Raw genomic sequence first — 20,763 nt, 5'->3', positions numbered from 1 at the left:
AAATTTTACAATTAGTGTGCTCTCAAATTTCAATATTATTCATTAAACTAAGCCATCAAACATTCACACTTCAACTTTGTTCCATCAAATATTTACACAGAACGCTCATCGTCCACAACAAACTCATCCAAACATCTTCTATTCCCGTACTATTTATTAAAATTTGATCCCAAGTAACCTGAAACTATCTCCACCTCCGAATCTACCGAAATACCAGCGATGTCGACGAACAGTTCCATCTGAAACTGCTGCCACGAGAGATAAAGCAAACAGTAAGATAGCAGTTCCCCAAACATGTTCCCGATTCCTCTCCACTCAGCAATTCCATGATCTATCGGTTCGTGGTTACTGTTATAAAAGGCAGCTGGATCGGTTACGAAGAAAAAAAGGAGCGAACGTCCCGAAGGGAGCCTATCGATCCGCAACAGGGAATCGTCCAATATGAACTTGAATTACAGGAACGTCGGTCAGGGGACATGGAAAATCCCACCGTTTCTTATACGATTGGAGCATGTACCGTGAAGCAGCTCTCTCCCGCGGGACAAAACGCCACTACTTTTTCGCTAATTTGACACGAAACGTTGTCTCACCGTATCGAAGCAAGCCAGGGGTGGTTCCTGATACGATCGAGATATCGGCGCGCCGTGTCTTGGGGATTCCTTAGATACGTATTCGCTAGAGAGGGGGAGAAAACAGGTTGGAAAGCTCCGAGAGCCATTGGACATGGTCGGTGATGCGGGAACGGGTTGCAAGCCGAGGGGATCGGCAAACGATCCAGGCGAAATAAGTATATGTCCAGGGTAACAAGCGGAAAACTTACCAATCCATTATTCGTCGATCCCGCGAGCTAGGAAAATACCAGTAATGTGCTCGCAGCACGAGTCCATCGTTTATGTATACGCCTGATAACGTGGCTGCTGGTATCTGACGTATCGAGGCTCGCGAAACTCGTATCAAGTTTTATACCGTCGTTTCAGGAGGAAGAGCACCCAGGTGGTAAGTGTGGCGCGACGATTTGACTTCTGTGGGAGTCGATGTGAGCTCGATTCAGACGCATGGGGACACAGTGCTGTGCAGGGGTAGCGAGGTTGCATCTTTGACACATTTTTATACAGTTTTTTGAGACAATTTTTTGTATATAGGGGATACGTCGATTCAGTTAGTAGTTGTGATTAGTTACCGATAATACGCTATATCTAAAAGTGTATGTGAGATCAGACGATTCTATCTACTTAGCTCATTTTTGTTCCCCTTATGCACATTGAATGATGAGAACTACCATACACTTCAATAATATGATCGTTTATAGCTTGATTGATAAGAGATAAAAGTTTGAATAATCATAAGAAATTCTTCTTAACAAAATATTCAACATACTATACACATTACGTTTTTGATGCTATATATTCTATTTTCTTAAAATTCTCTCTTCCAATCACTAGAACCTACTCTTATAAACAAAATTGCAAAATTCGACAAGAGTTGTCTTTATTACGAACCCCTCAATGATTCCAAATTTTTCCTCTCATTTATTTCACCAGGCTCACTTCGAAACAAGCTAACTTCTCACTTACAAAATAATCCAAAATTTGTTACAAAGTTAATGATTTCTTCCCTAGAAAATCAACCTGCTCCATCACAATTCCTATACAACAGAAGCTCCCACTATTTAGCTAGAATTATTATTTTAAAAATACTCGACTGGAGTTCCCATCCCTCTGTAAACGTAAAGTTTCGTGTCATAATCGTCTACCCGTTTCCTCGCGAAGAACGTACATGAACGTCCCAGGGAAGTACGTTCGAGCGTTATTATGCACTGTAGCCAACGTGCCCGTGCAACTTCATGCGACTACGAACCGCCGGCACTTTCCATTCAATGCGCATCGCAGCGAAAGGGTTAAATGATTTTGCCCTTAGAAATGAAATTCGCGATTGCCAAGATGTTCCTTCGCGACGTCTCAGAATTGCATTAAGTAAGCGCTAAAATTTCTTTTATAGGTACCCAAGGTCTCTCTAGTAACATTAAGGGAGATTTGTACTATAAATCCCTTTATGAAACTTTGTTCGAAGAAAATGGGGATTATTTTCTTTAGAATAAATAAGAATGAAGTTTCTACAAGCATAATACGAATAGAATATATGTATGCACGCAATGTGGGTATAGGAGATCACCTGAAAACGAAAATGGAAAACATAAAACTGTGTTAAGAGGTTTAGGATTTCAATACTTGGAGAGCTTGCAGGAAGAAAAGTAATACACATAGATAACTGTATGTTTTTGGATTACGGAATAACTGAATAGATTGTAAACCTACACTGGATTGAAAATTTTCTGCATTTTTGTTGCAGTTGCACTGCATTTCTGAAAAATGTTTTCTTTTGCTTATGCAGTTATTCTTATTTATTTGAAGTTTGCAAGTGTAAGCAGTGATCAATAGGAGTTTCAGTGTCAAAGTTTCGCGAACATTGCAATTAGCTTCGTCAGAGAGCAAATGACACATGGACACTGGCGTGCTTCTGGTCTATACCTAATTTAGGTCTATGTAGTCCGACTGTGTTCATGTCACGGATCATTGATCACCAACCAGGAATATTCAATTGTTCAGCTTGAATTACTCAGGAAGCCTCAAACACTAATAACACTCTATCAAACTTAAAAAAGAAACAGTAATTACTTCAACCTCCTCGACTCCATTCATTTCAGTATTATAGATTTAGTACTAACGGAGCACTAAATTAGATTAAGAAACAGATCACATTCAGAAATGTTTAGGTAAAAGGATATTAGATACAGAATCAATCACTTTACCAGATATACTATTACAAAAACTGTATAAAAATAATTCCAAGGCTCGAACCGATAACAGAATATTCCCAAAAAGCTTCAAAAGGACCATGTCGAAAATGAATTTTATTGAAAAAATAGGATCAAAGGGCGCCTCTTATCAATGATAGTCCCGTTTCATCGAAGCAGGAAAGCATGCACGGTATTCGACGATATCACTTAGGTTGCTGGATTCCCATCACGTATCGATCCGTGATTACTCGGCTGAAACGTTGGTCTACTAAATTCGTTTTAGGAAGCGGCGGTCTAGGAAAACAGAAACAGCCTCGCTACAAAGCGTCCAGGGTAGCCCTCGAGGAGAAAACTATAAAACAGCGAAAGGATTTCGAGTCGCGAGACTCACGTAGAGCAAATAGACGCGGATACAAGGGTGAGGGGCTCGTTCGCGTGAAATGATTACAAGGGGGGAGAGGTTCGCCTATGTGGTATAGTCGCTCGGCCGAAATGGGGAGATATGAAAGAGCATCGATAATCACGACTTTCGACAGGTCTCAGCGAGACTCTTCCCACGAGAGGGATTCAAGACCCGAGGAAACGCGAATCAAGCACATTAGTCTAAGTAATCGATCACATTTGTGGTAAACGGCACGGATTGGTTGCTATGGTAATAATCGCCACTAACAGATCAGTCGAGAATTATTCTTCGATCTGCCGACACCGCATCAAAATTGCTATTATCAGATATCTACTGATCATCTGCTCTCTGCTCTGATAGCTTATCGTTGTCTATCGATGTTACACGCTGGCTTATTATGTCTTTTGAATGTGCAACGACGACTTCACGCCAGGACTCTCCAAGCAATCGAAGTTACTGGCACGATTGTTTGCTACGTGGAACTACTGCTGATAGAATATTATACTAGACATAGGTGTAAGTATTCCAAAAGCGACACGAAATTGTTTTTCGAGCTAATGAATAATTTTTTCCTTTTCTGGAAGCATGCTTTTATGAGTTGTATGACCTTTTAAACAATTTATTAAAATGTCACTGTATCGGTTGCACATTCCATTTGTGTTATTTTAAAAAAGGAAGGATTGTATTTGTGAGATGTAAAAAATAAATTGGTGCACTTCGGTGTAATCCTCTATGTCCCATGAAAAGAAAATGAGAGCGCACTGTTCCCCCATTTTCATTTCTGCTTCCAGCATCAGCGGTATGAAGGTTCCTTCGTTAGCCATTTTTAGTACAATATACACCGTTATGCTGTATTTTAAAAATGCCAAACAATTCATTCGAACTACGGGGGAAGAATTAATCACTTAATAACGTAGGAGCGAGAAGTTGCGTCAGTGCTTTGAACCGATAACCTCGCTGTTAGAATGCCGTCGATACGATCTTATGAGAAAACTTTTTCTCGAATTAAAACTAACTACTTAGCGAGCACGAATCACGCTAATAGAGCGAGTCAAATAACAATGGATCTTCGTGTTCTCAATAATGAAAAGCCGCGGTTCGTTGAGTCAACATTCACCTGATTCTTATCGAGTGGATAATGATCCTACGCTAAGTTCAGTTTACTAAAAAGATGTCTGAAAAAGGTTATCCTCTCACTTAAAGAAGTAAATTTCTAACATCAAACATAAAATAAAGAATTTAATTCCTTGCAAAAGTCTTCACTAGTTTTTCTAATGCAGTCATAAAATTCTAAAAATATTGCAAGAAGATCAATAAATTTCTAGTCTTCAATTTTACGACAAATTACAGCCCTGTGTGTTCTCTATAATTTTTTGCAGATTATTAATTTCGATTACTAATTTAGAGTAAAAAAGTCTACGAATATTATTTGAAACAATTTTCTAAATCATGGCTAGGATACTATACAATAAAGAAAATGAAAAAGAAGAACGTCGTCTCTATCAGAGGTATAAAATTCCTGTTCATAAAACGAAACAACGAGGACATCGATTCTACGAATTCAGTAATTTCTCCCAGAGCGAGCCATTCTTCATTTCGATAAGTAGCTGCATTCTCCGAACGTTGTCCCCAAAATAACATTCTAATATATGGGGTGGCGGGCAGAAAGCTACTAAAGCAAATGTTTTATTCATAAAACGTTGATATGATATAGCACCAGGAGGGATATCACGCGGCTTTGTTTGTATTCCATTTCGTATTACCCAGCCTTCCCATTATGTGAAAATGATACAGTGCCATTCTATATGGAATAGGCAGATATTACACTCGCATCGATAAACCTGCTGATACGATCTCTTCAAACTCGCAATCAAAGAAGACCGCGTTCCTCAAAGGTCGAGGCATAAGTGACACGATATTTATCCTCGTGATGACCTATCGAAGAACACTGGAAGTTGAAGATCAACGAGGCTGGTAACCTTCTTCCCTTCGAAACACGGTGACATTTAAATTTCTAATGACAGAGACGAGGAAAAGGGTCAATTTTCTGGTAATACAACAGATTTTGTACTTTCATTAAAAATCAATTGTTAATGCGTGATACCTTTGAAATTTCTTATGAAGTTTTATGCAACTTCAGTATTTTACTGACAGATATTGGAATAATATAAAAATTTGTTTGTTTGAGGAGGTGTGAATTAAAATTATTGTAATATTAGAAAGTAAAGCTTCTAAACAAGAAAACCAACCTCGCGAATTTAATGTAAAATTGCATTTTCTGATAATATTTATCGAGAAATCTGATTTGAATGCAGTTCGTAAACAGAAGGGAATATCAGAATAAATTCCACGGGGAATGCGAAGTTTTGTAACGAACACGTAACTCCAACTTACAATCGGATTTCCTCGATGTAATTGTAGTAGAATACAGAAATACATTAATTTGAACAGGAAAACGAAAATTATTTGAATTAATTGTATAGTAGGTTCCAGTAAGAAATAACAAAATTTAATAATAATTCTAAAGTTCTGTTTCCGAAGTACTTAAACTAGTCAACAATTTTGTCGACTATTAATTAGGTATATTATAATTACCCACTGATTATTCAAAAAGAAAAACGCTAATAATAGTGTGAACTATTTTCTGACGCTGAGTACTCTCTTGCACAAAGAACACAAAGATAATGTCTATTGATAAAAAATATCTTGAAGAAAATTACTCTACTGTACAAGATATTGAATATTATCAATGGATCGGAAGAGCTACGTGCGTTTCATTTTTATGTCGCTTACTGGAGCATGGAATTACACCACGACCACGTCCATTAATAAACCGTTTACTTCCTCAGCCTCTGAAGTTCACAAGAATCCAGTAAATTTTAATCGTGCTTTTATCGTGCACCTTTTACATACAAGAGAATTTAATTAAATAGCACAGAAGGGATCATTCGCTTTAAAATTGAATTCCATTCTCAGTTTCTGGCAGGCATAGACAAATATTTAATTATTAATCGCGACAAGCTGAGAAGCCAGTGATCACCAAAAACTATGATCCCACGCAGGCACATCTTGTTAAAGCCAGTAGAACTCTAGCTTGAATCGAATCGTATCAGATCGAAGCAATTCAATCGTGCGAAATTGAAGAGCATGGAAGAGCATGAATCACCGTGCATTGAATCAGATCGGATGAGCTCGGATGTGTTCCGATCGGAAAAATCGAATCTCTGGGGAAAATGCTGCGATTACACACTTGCTTGCGACAATAGGGCGTAAGAACAAATCGATAAACGAACCTCGGAGTCCCAGATTCGTTACAATTTCCAGCGCATTCTTTCAAATTAAAAATACTCTAAACTACACAAAAAAACTCGGTACACGATAGCAGTGTACAAAACTATCGTCAAAATGCAAAAAAAACAGACACCAAAGTACTCTAAACTGCACTCTAAACTGATCTAATAAAGCTGCTAAATCGACTGAGAATTAAAATTATTCGTAAAGAGTTCTTGATTAAGTTATCATAAAGGTGGGTCTACACTACATGTTCTAAAACAAAGTCGTATAACTTCTCAAAGAACAGAAAAGGGGGATATTATACATATATTTTTTTCTGTTTTCTAAAGAGTTACAAAATTTTGATATATAAAATGTAGTGTAGACCCAGCTTTACATTTTATAAAATAGAAAAGAGAGATGTTATATATATGTCTATTTTTTATTTTCGAAAAAATTATATAACTTTCTCATATAAGATGTAGTATAGAAGCATCTTTAGTTATCAATAATTTGAAAAATAATTGTAAATCTATTTTAGCCACAAGCAAGCGCTGCAATTTGTGTTGCGATGATATCGCTGATAAGGCGAACGCTTATTAAACTCGTCGTATTGTAGAGAGTAATACATAACAAGCACACAGAGCGCGCATTCTGGCTTAATTAACATAAATCCTGTTCGACGGTCTCAAACGTGTAGTTCAACTGCACGTGTTTAGGACGAGCTAATGTTTCGAAAGCACTCGTTCGTGTAATTCGGCAATGAGCAGAAATTGCGCCTACTCACCCCTGATAATTCATTTTAATCGCTCGAATTAGGTTAAAGGTATTACACTTCCGTCGATTTATAAGCATTCGATGGGGGAAGTTTCTTAGAGCGCAGAAAATGAAAACCGAGAGAATTGGACAGGGAAGAAGCACAATTGGCTGATAAGAGATACTTCTCCGCGGATAAATGAAAAGCATCCAATCTATCTCGGATTAAATCTCTTGGGACTCGACGCTGAGCGGTTGAAGAAAAGCAACTGCTAAATTCCATAAATTGTTAATGAGAGGGATTTATTGGAAAACATTCACTCGTTCTGTGAGATATGCATTTCTGAACGAAAATAATTAAATACTGAGAAAATAAAAGTATTTACAAATAACTGATCACTAAATATTTCCAACGTCTTCAAATATACCTGAACATTTCTCGATAAATTTATCGCTATTCCTGAGTAATTTTACATGTGATAATTATTGTACTAACAGCTTAAATATGAGCGAAACTTCACTGTCCATAATACAGAAAACCGCAATGCAAGCTGAATGTAAAGCAGACGGTGTACCTCACCATCGAAAGCTAAATGGAAATATAAGTGTCTCAATCCGAAGTTCATTGTCTGCGAGGGAAATGGGAGGGGTAAGAAAGACAGAAAACGATAGAAAAGCTCCAGTACAAAGTGGCGGAAAGAAGTAGGAGTGCTCGTCTTCCTCCATGAATTATTGATGAGGAATTCGACTTGGGATTTTAGTAAATAATTTATCGTGGAAGCCATCATAAAATTATTCCAAAGTTCTCCCGCGGATATTCTTGTCCGCCGAAAGAAGAACTTTCTTTTATTTCCGCGCGAACAATCCACCAAATAAACTCCCACTAAATAAGTGAAGTTTGCTGCTTATCGGTGTAACGAGGAGAGGCGCCAAGAAATAGAATTAAAGCAGTGTAACTGAAAATGCTATTACGCGAAGACGGAAGCTCGGAGAAAAGGAATGAACCGAAATTTAATGACGGCTTGAAGCTCATTGTCTTTACAATGGAAGATAAACTTTCTGAACTTGAAAGGCATTACTTTTTAACAAATAATTACGATGTTTAGGTACTATTAATCGATGGCTTAATAACTGTACAGTTTTATGAAAACCTATTTATTACATATGAAGGTTTCATTATCAGTAATTTTAAAGACCAATAGAGACCTCTACCATATTCTACATAGTACCTGTACATAATTACGATATAGAATGTAGTATATTATATAGATATATAATTATTGTGGAGCATAAAAATACAATCTATAATCTTTTATCGTTAAACCCCATTTCTCATCCAGGTACATACTCCCCATAACATTACCTCACATATGATAGTATCACAATGTATGGTAATACACACTGCTCTAGAAGACCGTATAATTAACATGTTAAAATATAAAAAATCAGAAACAAGAAAAGCCTAAAAAAAAATATTAAAAATAAACGTCTCATTTTCACTGAAAAAACACGTCGAACCCCTCTCTCTATATCTAATAATTCTTAAGCCGTGGTGGCAGCGATCATCGCATAAAGACCGTTATTTACGACAGAGAAGGAGGCAGTTGGCAATAAAGGAAAACCGAGGGGGTGAGGGGCGCAGGAAGTGGAGGTGCGCGTGCCTCCGTTTTAGAGGATAAAACGGAAGATAAAAGTGTCCGGGACCGGAAATTCGCGTCTGTCCCTTTCCCTGGCGAACGATGAAGCTGAAGAGGAGACGAAGGAAGTAGACGAAGAGGGGGAGGAAAGGAGCAGGATTATCGGGCCACCTGATGCGAGGAACCCGAGAAATGGAGAGAAGAAGAAGGGGGACGAGGGTGGACGGTGGATGGGAAGGAAGGAAGGAAGGAAGAGACCAGTATAAAGTAACGCGAAACAGTGCTGCATTATTCACAGCATGAATTATTGATGAGCGTCGCGTAAAATATGAACGCTGGCGAGTCGTTATCAACGCCAGCGCAGCTCGTGGCTCTTCTTCCTGTCCCTCTCTGTTTTCCCGCCGCCGTCCCGACGCTCGTCCTCTTTTTTCAAGCCGCGCTCGTCTCGACACGCGGATCGGACGGGCCACGGAACGTTTTTCCGTGGCACCGCCGCGGCTGTGTACGGACAAATGGGATAGGACAGACGACACCGCACATATTGTATTACGTCATATCCCCTGACCCCGGGATCATACTCTCGTTATTCCTAGACCAGGTCGCGTTTTACGTTCGCCCATTTCCGACGAACACGCGTCTCCTTCCACACCCCTTGATAGCGGAGCGCGCCGTTTCCCTGTCGTGCCGACTAACCGTGTCGACTTGCTCCTAAGCGAGCATAGTGTTGTTTGCAATAGCCAGCATGACACGCGACAACTTAATCTCGCATGACTGCTAGGCAAAACTGTGCGAGCGGTCTGATTCTGGCTGATGACGTTCGGGTCTTTAACCCAGAGGCTTGTTTAAATTCATTCTTTTTTCTTCAAGGTATTCGCTGATTAGCTTTTTGTTGGGCCTTTGATGGATATATTTTTATGATGTAGTACAGTGGTGGCTCGTTACAAATATTTAAGAGAGCATTATTTTTGGTATAATATTTTTGTCGTGTGTATGAAATAGTAGTGTAAGATACAATTGTTAGGTTGGATTGAGAATGTGTACTTTTACGTTAATTTTGCGGCTTTTAAGTTATTGACATATTTCAAATTTTTAAATTTTCGAATTTTCAAATTTTCAAATTTTTAAATTCAAACAATTTTCTTTGATCGACATGACCAATGGCTTACTAAACCTAAACCTAAACCTAAGCGAAGATTCGATCACTGTTGCTTCATTTCACTCACTTATTCTCTCCCCTTAAATTGATAGTTTCGTACACCGTCTCAAAAAACGAAACTGTAATCATAAATATCAATATTCACAGAAATAGTACTGTCAACATTTTTTTGAAGAATATTAAGAATATTCTCTATTAATAGACAAAATATCTGTTAATATTTTCTCAAGATATGAAAAAATATTTTCAAATTTCATTTAGAAAATAATAAAGCAAGAGGCAGTGAACGAAGTTGTTTAAACACTTCCAGTGAAATGTTGTACGTGTTCGTAATTGACGATAAATAACGAGACACCCGAGTCTGTCGGTGGATAATCTTTCACGACCGCCATTAAAGGCGCATTTACGAGCCTCGTCGTCGTCTTCTGTATTTTCTTTTATCTCAGCTTAAACAAGAACGCAAAGGATCTTCCGTACGGAAGCTTAAACGATTTTCTCACGCCGTATTTACGTGGATGAGCGATCCCCTGTTGATGAAGGGACGAGAGTTTGTGGAAGGATGAGATACAATCGCGACGCAAACTAATAAGAGAATAATGAGACAGCGAGACTAGAGGGTAGCTGTTACCCCCAGGGCAACTTTCTGTCTATTACTAATAATGCTTTTTTTATGTAACGATCAAAATATTTTTAGAGGCCTTTGAACTAGCACCTTTTGAAAAATTAATAAACTTACAGTCACGAACAATAAAGGAACATTATGCTTCAAGTTTAATCGTTTATTGAACATCTGTAATAATATTTCATTATTTCCTTTGACAGAAAAGTTGAAAACTGAAGGTTTATAAGAAAGGAAATTGTACCTATAGTATACTAATTAAAATTTCCATACACTTTTAAAGTAATTGCACAACTAAATTTTGAAAATATTCTTCCTAAATCTTCTAAAATCTTCCTAAGACTTATTCCTAATTTTGAGATATATTCATCATGAATTTCAATAGAAGAGTTCTAAAAAATACGTATATCTAAGAAATTGTAAGCAATTGCAAAAAGGTGAAACTGAATTTTTATCTATATTAAAAAAGTGAAGTATTTTAATACAGACAAGTCTGATGAAAGAGGACCTTCTTTCTACGCGACATTGTAAGGAAGGACTAGGAAAGTGAAGAACGAATACGTAATATAATATTACACGGGTATTAGGGGTAGTATGTAAAGTAAGGACATATGACCAATTTCGAGGAACATAAATAATACTAGGTTGTAAGGTGAGCTAGGCGATCTGCCTAGCAATTTTCCAAATTAGAAGTCTCCTTGCACCCTCATCCCCGTGGGGCGATAACGTGTGAACATTCTCCGCGAGCCTTGCCCCCGCCTTTTCGAGACACCTTGAGTATTCAGCCGAAGGGACGCGATCCTGATAGAAAAGCGCGAAGGTATGCTAGGTCCTCGTAAAACTAAAGCTACAAAAATGCGATTTGCGGTCCATGATTGAGCGAGGCATGCGAATATCTTAAAATATTACAAACACAGTGGCATTACAGAGAAAGAAACTATTTATGCAATTATTACAAAGTCTGACATTTCACTTTAAAGTACCTGAATGCTAGTCAATCTTAAAAAATTTATTCATAACTATCATAACTTGTAAATGCAATGATAAAAAGATTGCTAGGAATTATCTGTAGAAAAATCAATTACTACATACTAATATTAAAGACCATCAGAGCCAGTGAATAATAAATTAATTGTTAATCACCTACATATTTAATAGTCACTTGAGCAGCCAGGCACAATCTACTATTCTCAAGCACTGTATTTAAAACAGTACAATTTTGGCATACAATGTCCAGAAGCTGCTCGACTAAGCCAATTACACTTTTCACTCAAGACTAATCAGGCGATACAATTGGAACCATACTGAAATCAGAAGTTAAATCTAAAAGACGTCAATAATGGAAAAATAAATTCGTTCGCGAAAGGGCTTTTACCACTTGCCAAATTGGGGATCCTAGTCGTTGAAGGGGGCCGAGATGAGGCAACACGATGACGACGCAACCGAAAATGGAACGTGTCAGTGCGACAGCGACTAGAGGCGGAGGGTGGCTCTAAAAGGATTCGCGCGACGGCATCGCGTAATCCTGAGGTGTCGGTTCTCTGGGGCACGATATAATTTCATAATCAGAAAACGAGCGAGGTAGAAACGGTTTCTCCGATCGCACGTGAACATCCTGCCAAGCGGTTTGCCGCCTGAGAATCACGTGTTAAGCAGATCCATGCGCACGCTACCACGTACCGTGGGAAACGCGAGCGAAGGGGACAGGGGAATGGAAGAGGAACGGATGAAGCGGTTTCACGGAAGCAAAGGAAACCCGAGAACCGCATCCGACGATATTGCAAAACAGGCAAAAGGAATTCGCGAATCTGGCGTTACTCCCCCACCCCTCAGGGTTGCATTATGACACGATGCATAATGCAACATGTGCATGCAGTCCGTACATCATACATAGCGATGGGAGAAAAGGATATGATTCCGAAACGGATTTTCACTGTGTCCGTCTTCCTGGACTGCCTATCCTTCTCCCGTGTATTCCGATAAAGGCGATTCCTGAATTACGATGGATGCCGCGTGGCAAATAACGTAACGGTCTGATCGATTTTTATACGAGCGCTGAGAGTTTGTCGAGGCGCGCCAATAGTCGAACTGTAGTCGAATGTATGAACTAATGGATTTCTCAAGTATCGATGAAAATGTATTTTGTGGTCATTCTTCTTTTAGTTGTTTGGATATGAAGTCGTTTTTTCTTTCATTGCTAGGCATAAAAGCATGAATTTTTATCGATTCGATTCTAAGAATTGGTTAATATGTGAGTTAGAATCTGTTAAATAGAAAACGTAATGGGAAACTTCGGGCGTAACATTTCTTCTGGATACGTGGAACTTTAAATCGCGTGAAAATGGAGGCGCGCGGAGGAAATAACGAAACTTGTGAATAGAATGTCTCGACACCATCATAACTTCAATATCCCATACTAGGTTCTATATAACGATATGTCAGTCAGGTCTGGATATCATTATGATACTAGTACCCTCAGACGCTGTTAAATTTTATTCCCACAAATTTTCTGCTCTCACTAGTTGACCTTCGAGTCCTTTCTTCTTCTCCTTAAGTCCTTACATAATACTGTTCATTCAATAATTAAAGATCTCAAAGACTATATGTATAACAAGTCTGATATATTTCCATTTAAAACAATTAGAGAAATGTGAAGGGATCTTAAATGAAACAAAAAATCGACCTATCTCAATATTGAAATGGTAATGTGTTTTATATTACAATAATTGTATAGTCTATCTACTAATATTGCAAAACAAATTTTCACAAAGCCCCACGAAAATCTCCAGCTTCCCCAAACACTCTCTACATGAAAACTGAAATAAGAGCACAAAAGAATCATGTTCTAAAATCCACCATAAAAACAGAGCAAGCAAAATAACCAACGCTAAAAGCACAAAGCTCTAACGCCTCGCAGAAAATTACTTTGACTCTGGTCGACGAACGAAACAGGTGCATGCCCCACACTTAGGCACCAAAAGTCCAAAGCATCCTAAGTCAGTCGACGCCGCGTTTATTGACACCCCCGAACCTCCCCTAGACGAACGCTAACGCAGCTTCGACGATATCGATGCTCCTTTCTCGTATTCGTGTGCTAGAAGAAAGAACACGACAAGGGGTTGAAGGCGTCGCACACAGAGAAGCGATCGTGTAACGTTGCTCCACTGTTTACACGCATTCCGTTCACCATTGATCCTCTTTGCGCCGGGGGTAGTTGAGTCTCCGTTCCCATCGCTCCTAGGATTGTTTATAAGACTTCCGGTAGCTGCCGCCACGCTTTTCAAAGCTCACCCCGACATTCGTCTCCTTCTCCCCTGCCCCTCTGCTCTATCCACCTCGCCCTAGCCCCGAGACCTGCCAGCTTCACTTCTGTCTCTCTCGCCGTGGCAACTCGATGCCAGACAACAAGCGAGTTGTATGTATTACCTCGCCTGTCTGCCGCACGCTTGCCCCGGTTCTTCCCAATCTACTTTCGAATCTCGCCACGACCGATACAAGACAGCGCGCGGGGCTCGTAATGCAATGCGATCAAATCGAACTCTCCCGTGCTCTGTCACGGACTTGAAATCCGCTGCTACATACGGACGTATGTACAGAGCAAGGGGCAGGGGTATGTGCCTCACGCGCGCCAACACATGGCCCAGCTCCAGCCTCGCGTCAACCCGACCTTTTTGTCACGGATACGTTAGTCGCTTAGTCGCGGTAAGGGCTGCGGTTGACTTCGCGTTTCTTGGGCGCTGTTAGGGCTGCGCGTGGGGCATGGTCAGCAGCGGGAGCGTGTAGTGTTGAAGTACAGGGCGTTTTAGAGCGATATACAGGGGCACCAGATATTTTTATGGAGATTTGTGTTCCTATTATATATTTCGTAGCAAAGTTAAAGGATTCTTTAAATTCTAATTCTGGGCGAAAAATTGTCGATCTTTGAAGTACTGTAACTTCGTCAAAAAAAATCGCAGGGAGATGATTCTAGTCTCATTTTAAAGGGAAAAGCCTCTATTTTGTTATCCTTGAGTTGAATTTATCCAGAAAAAATTTCTCCAATTCACGACACGCCAAGAAAGAGAGGGTGGTTTTTTGGACTAACATCTTCCAAGTTCAGACGTCTCTCAGGAACTTGATAAATTTTTTTAGCGACTAATTTTACAGCATATTTCGAGTATGAAGTCTCCTCTATCATATGAGACCTTAAAAATTGATCTACGATTTTTTTTCGCCGAGTTATGATGCTTTGAAGGAAAACTGAGCCTCCAGCTTTGGAATCACGTAGAGGTCCAGAGACCGAAAAAGTGGCTAATATTCAAACTGCTGTAACTTCGTCAAAAAAAATCGCAAGCGGATGAGCATAGTCTCATTTTAAAGGACAAAGCCTCTATTTTCTCACTCCTGAGTTGAATTCATCAGAAAAAATTTCTCCACTTCACGACACGCCAAGAAAGAGAGGGTGGTTTTTTGGACTAACATCTTCCAAGTTCAGACGTCTCTCAGGAACTTGATAAATTTTTTTAGCGACTAATTTTACAGCATATTTCGAGTATGAAGTCTCCTCTATCATATGAGACCTTAAAAATTGATCTATGATTTTTTTTCGCCGAGTTATGATGCTTTGAAGGAAAACTGAGCCTCCAGCTTTGGAATCACGTAGAGGTCCAGAGACCGAAAAAGTGGCTAATATTCAAACTGCTGTAACTTCGTCAAAAAAAATCGCAAGCGGATGAGCATAGTCTCATTTTAAAGGACAAAGCCTCTATTTTCTCACTCCTGAGTTGAATTCATCAGAAAAAATTTCTCCACTTCACGACACGCCGAGAAAGAAAGGATGGTTTTTCCCAAAATCTTTTCCAAATTCAAACAACTCTTCGGAATTGGATAAATTTTTTTAGCGCCTAATTCTGCAGTAAATTTCAATTACAAAGTCTCCTCTTTCCTATTAGACCTTAAAAATTGGCCTGCGATTTTTTTTTTCGCCGAGTTATCGTGCTTTGAATGAAAAGTATGCCTTTGGTAATTCTAACACCAGCAGTATACTTCCTTCAAAGTGCAATAAATTGGCAAGAAAAAATCGTAGCTCAATTTTTAAGGGTTCATTGTAAAGTGGAGTCTTCCAACTTTAATTTTACTTTTAAAGAGATTGCCAAAAAATTTATCAAGTTCCTGAGAGCCGTCTGACTCAGAAAAAGATTCTCAGAAAACCACCTCTCCACTGAACTAAACTAAAATTTCATAATTTGAGAATTTGTGTATTTGAATTAATCTAATATTTAATCATTTAAAAATTTTGAAATTTTGAATATTTGAAAATTCTGAAATTTAAATGTCTGTATATTAAAAAAACTTCAGCATTTGATACTTTTTCTATAAATGAACTTTCAGCCCTTTAACGATCTAGTAGATATTAAATTGAATTTGTATCGAGTGAGAGACAGAGAGAATGAGATTTATTTAGTAGGTAAACAATGTCCACGTGTGGACATGCTCTTGATAGATTAATCAGTACATCGACAAAGCGAAATTAAATTCGTTTATTGTCCGTTCAATTTTTGATAGAATTTCTCTCGATACCGTTATAAAGCGATTTTATGGTTACGGGCGAACAGACCTTTCATCCCTTTAATTAAAGCAAAAGTAATTAGAGAAGCTTGATTCGTGATAGTATAAATATGTCCCTTTCCCTCCCTCTCTACGCATGGTAGATGTATCCAATAATTCCAAAGGTTGATTTATAGCCATCTATTACATCAGAACTTCTAAATTTAATTAAGCAAAAGAAGACAAAAGATTACTCTCTCCTCCCGAAATAGAATATCTAGAATCACCAATTCCAAATATAAACGCATTAAATCTCTAATTTACGATTTCCCGAAAAGTATAATTTTGTAACCATAGATTCCTAATACAGTGTATAGAATTCGATTTAAATAAATGTTTATTACTTAACCCTCCAGCTGGTGTGATATAAGAGGAACGCATTTTTTTATAATAATAGCTTGTACATCTGTTACCAAAATTACGTGGAAAGGATCTATCGCTAAAAAACTACAAAAGTAACAAATAGTTCGAGGAAACGTAGAAACATCCATTTTGCAATACTTTTGCCTTGAAGTGTCCCTTTTTTACTGTAACCAGACGTGCTTCGATAGATGACACACAAGTTTGTTGTACAATTACTTTCCTCGTTATTAAATAAGTTCATATTCATAATTTAAAGACAAGTGCCTTACTTTCTGTATCAAAATTAAAGAAAAACTACACAAAAGAAAAAAATTCACCGTAGTAACTTCCACAAGTAAATAATATTCAGGACACACGTGAAGCACTCCGTAAGTCACTGCAAATCTATCTACGCTACCAAAACAGGTCCTGGTTTCATTTCGCAAAACAAGCACAAAGTCCCTATCAAACTTCATAAAACGCAATCAGTCGGTTTAATCACTCTTATCCCCTGAAGCGCTGACATATGATCCCACCCCAAAAACCTTGCCGTTTCTAACTTTAATCGTTGCGAGCTGGGGTTCACGCTCGTTTCCAAGGAACGATCAAAGAAACGATTTTCCCACAAGTAAGAAGTAAAACTTGCAGATGCAACTAGAGAAGAAGCTTCTAGTTTAACGAACGTGTACTTTCGCTGGCTACTTCTTCCGCCCGTTTCTTTTCCCCCACGTTTGTTCATCCACGCTCGGGAGAAAGCAGTGCGCGAGACTGACCCTTCAAGCTGGAACCCAATTGAGTTCTGGGCCACAGTTATCCGATTATCACTATATACTTAGTCGCTACGCTACAGGGAGCTCGAACAGTCGACGATGCCAGTGATGGTAGCTGTGGTAGTGGTGGTGGCGATAGCGACGCGACGGCGGTGTTGGTGTTCAAGGTGGATACATGCCGCGAAAGGAAGCGAGCGATTAATCACGTTTTACTAGACTTCGAGCCGAGCCAACCAATTTGCCCGGAAAGGTCGTTGTTTTCAGATAAGAAAGAGTGAGAGAAAGAGGGAACGAGAAGGAGCCAGTGGAACAATCGACGAGTCCGACGGTGATCCAGAGTATGGACAAACAATCTTATCTGCTGGCCAAGAGATAGGACTCAATTTCTGCTCGTCTCTGCAACCCCTACCCTACTGTTTCACCTTCCACCTTCGTGTCCTTCTTCGTTCCTCTCCTTATTCCCTTTCTTACCCTCGATTCCGCGGGTATCTAGAGCTCTCATATCTAGAGCGTCTACAATGGATACTGTGGTATTGGATGTATAAAGGAATGTAGCAATTTTAACACGAAAATTTATTGACTATATGTGATACTAATTAATAACTAAAAACGTGATATTTAATAAATAAAACTTGATAGATACCGAGAAAATATCTATGAATAGACATTCTCGAGTTACGTACATATGAAATTGCTGAATTCTAACTTCGAACTTAAAAACTTGAAATAATAGAATTCTTCATTTTCATATAACTTCACATACATAATTAATAAAATCAGGAAATATTTGAGTCTTCTGAGAAAAATAGGAAAATGTATAATCACTTGTAGTACATAAATTTTATATGCACCAATTCGACAGAAAATATTGTACTACAGTAGTTTGATATATTTTCCTAGAAGTTGTAACTTCTGTGTAAATACCTGTTGCCTTTGTTTGAAAGCTGAGATTATAGGTAGGAACGTACCATATATAATTTGTTGGTTTAATTTCTAATTATAGTTTGTGATGATGTAAGAAGTTATATCTGTGTTTACAGGTGCACGTTGCATTTAGGCCGATTACTTGCACAGTAGTAATTTGTGCATTTAGTGGACCATAAATTCAACAGTCCTAACACTGATTGCAATATGATGTTGACGTAAGACGCTACTGCATGCCGAATATTGTATACATAGAAATATGAGAATTTTCAATTAATCTGTAGTTAGATTACATTTATGTCTATAGCGAGGAAGTATGAAGAGGAATATACTAATACTAGCTTAATAATATATAATTGAAATCTAATAACAAGTGGCTGATATTTGTTAAAAAGGAGAAACAAGAGAAAAAAGAAAAATCCCAGAAGATACGAAAACCCAGGCAATCTTCATATCCCAGACATCTTCTGTTAAAAACTTCAATAGCATATGTTTTTAAACACCCCATATATTCGCTCAAAACTTCCCCGCTCCTCAACCCCTCAAATTCCCAAGATATCAGACACTTCAAACTTCCCAAATTCAGCCCTCCAAAACACTATCACAACTCCAACAGCACCTTAACTACACGAAATTCCGCCAATTATTCAACTCTTTACTTACATCTGCTTCTCGTGCACCTAACCGCAGTCCAGCACACCCGAAACCGAAAGCCCACACCGCAAAATTCGCAATACGTTCCACCAATTCAGCTAACGTTTTCAATACCGCACATTTAAATCGTCCCAATCCCTGTAGAACAGGCTTGGCCAGTCGCCAATGAGCGTGTCCCCAACAGGAGAATTTATTTCATTATTCTTCCACCATCCGTCCGCGGGCCAGTCCCAGCGAGCCAAATCGAACAGGTGAGACCAGCCCACCGCAGGCTAGCTCAATTATTCCTGTACCGATTAGTCAATCCGTATGTTTCATTCGAACCGAGACTGCGGGGCTAGACACACGACCGAGATAGAGCAACTTACTTTCCCCATCGAAAATTAAACAGCTCGAGCGAAAGAGCCTTCGAATTCCACGCGATCCTGCTCGCGCTACAATCCTCGTGCTAGGGTCCTCGTGGAAAGGGGATCGAAGGTCGGGACTCTCCCGCAGACCCTCCGCGTCTCCGTGAAGAGACGAAGGTTCGTGCCCCCAGGAAACGGTAAATTAATTCGCGAACGACAAGCCCAGTCGCGGGGCTTCTACTCCCTTTCGCCGAATAAACATCAGGGCCAGAAGTTGGCTGCACCGACGGCTCCTGGCCCCGCCACATCTCGTGCAAACGCCGAACCGCTTCCACGAGTCCGTATTTGGCACCGCTTCTCCGCTGCGTATCTGCATCGGACGTCAGCGCACAACGGATTCTGCTCTGCCTACCATACCGTGTCGAACGCAACCCACCAGCCGCGAATTGATATCCGATCTGGATCCTGCTGCCCCGAGGAGCCTGGCCTGCTGACGCAGAACAGGGAATGGGATTGATCGCGGTCTAATTTTGAGTCGGTGTGGCTATTTAGGGAGCGATGAATGCATAAGCTTTTGCAGAAAATGGTCACAGATTTCTCTGACACAGAGATGGAATTCGGCCTATGGTACAAGAGAAGCGAACTTTTCTGAGGGCTTAGGGACTTATTTATTTTGGCAGCGAACTATCAATATTATAATTGTAATAGATCATTATACAATACTATGATACTATGATAATAATCTATTAATATATTTATAATAACATTATTATAAATAGTATAGTATATAAGTACCTATTGCAGTAATTTTTAATCACATGTGTAAAAATAATAATAGTTTTAAAGATGTAAGGTTGAATAATCGGTTTTTCTCGTGGCACTATCAATACTAAATCTACCTAACAAAAAATTGATTTACTGAAAGGGGAAAATTGATTCACTGCTCGTTTTGCTGAATAATAAACTTTTCCGAGGATATGCATTGAAATTGTAACAGTCACATAAATTTATTTAAGGCTCGACGTGGAACCAGTGGAATTGAAATAATTCGCGGGAGATCTCCCTTTGAGAGCACCCAACGCGTTTTTCGCCCATATAAAGCTTAAAAGCTTCAAATCCGGTATATCGATTTTGATGGAACGACACACGTATAGATATGTGAGCCATTTTACTATTCCATGGGAACAAAAGACCTTTGTCTTCCAACGATTGGACTATTTAAGTGCCATACAACGTCGATAAATCCCAAATATGCGTGTACATTATCGTTGTCTGATATATAAAAGTTCGCAATTGCACATAGTTTGATTGCTTCATTCTAATAACCTGCTCCATTGTATCGTTTTACAATGACAATAATTGTCACGTTGAAGCACTAACATCGTTACTGTATGGACGTTTTTGTCATAGTTACTCGTATGAAATTTTGACTTTTACGAAGCATTTCGGAAACATTATTTAGTCACAGTAAGATAAATTTTAAAACATTTCAAATCTCA

The 20,763-nt window shown here is 39.0% G+C and overlaps 1 protein-coding gene across 1 annotated transcript in view; it reads right to left on the bottom strand.

The window, feature by feature from the left end:
- LOC143180627 (lachesin) overlaps positions 1-20,763 on the bottom strand; it is an 83,752-nt gene that overhangs the window by 62,058 nt on the left and 931 nt on the right. The gene's annotated exons all lie outside the window — the stretch shown is intronic.

Source organism: Calliopsis andreniformis, chromosome 6 (genome assembly GCF_051401765.1).
Source record: "Calliopsis andreniformis isolate RMS-2024a chromosome 6, iyCalAndr_principal, whole genome shotgun sequence".
NCBI lineage: Eukaryota > Metazoa > Arthropoda > Insecta > Hymenoptera > Andrenidae > Calliopsis > Calliopsis andreniformis.
This window is presented reverse-complemented; position numbering and strand designations above follow the sequence as displayed.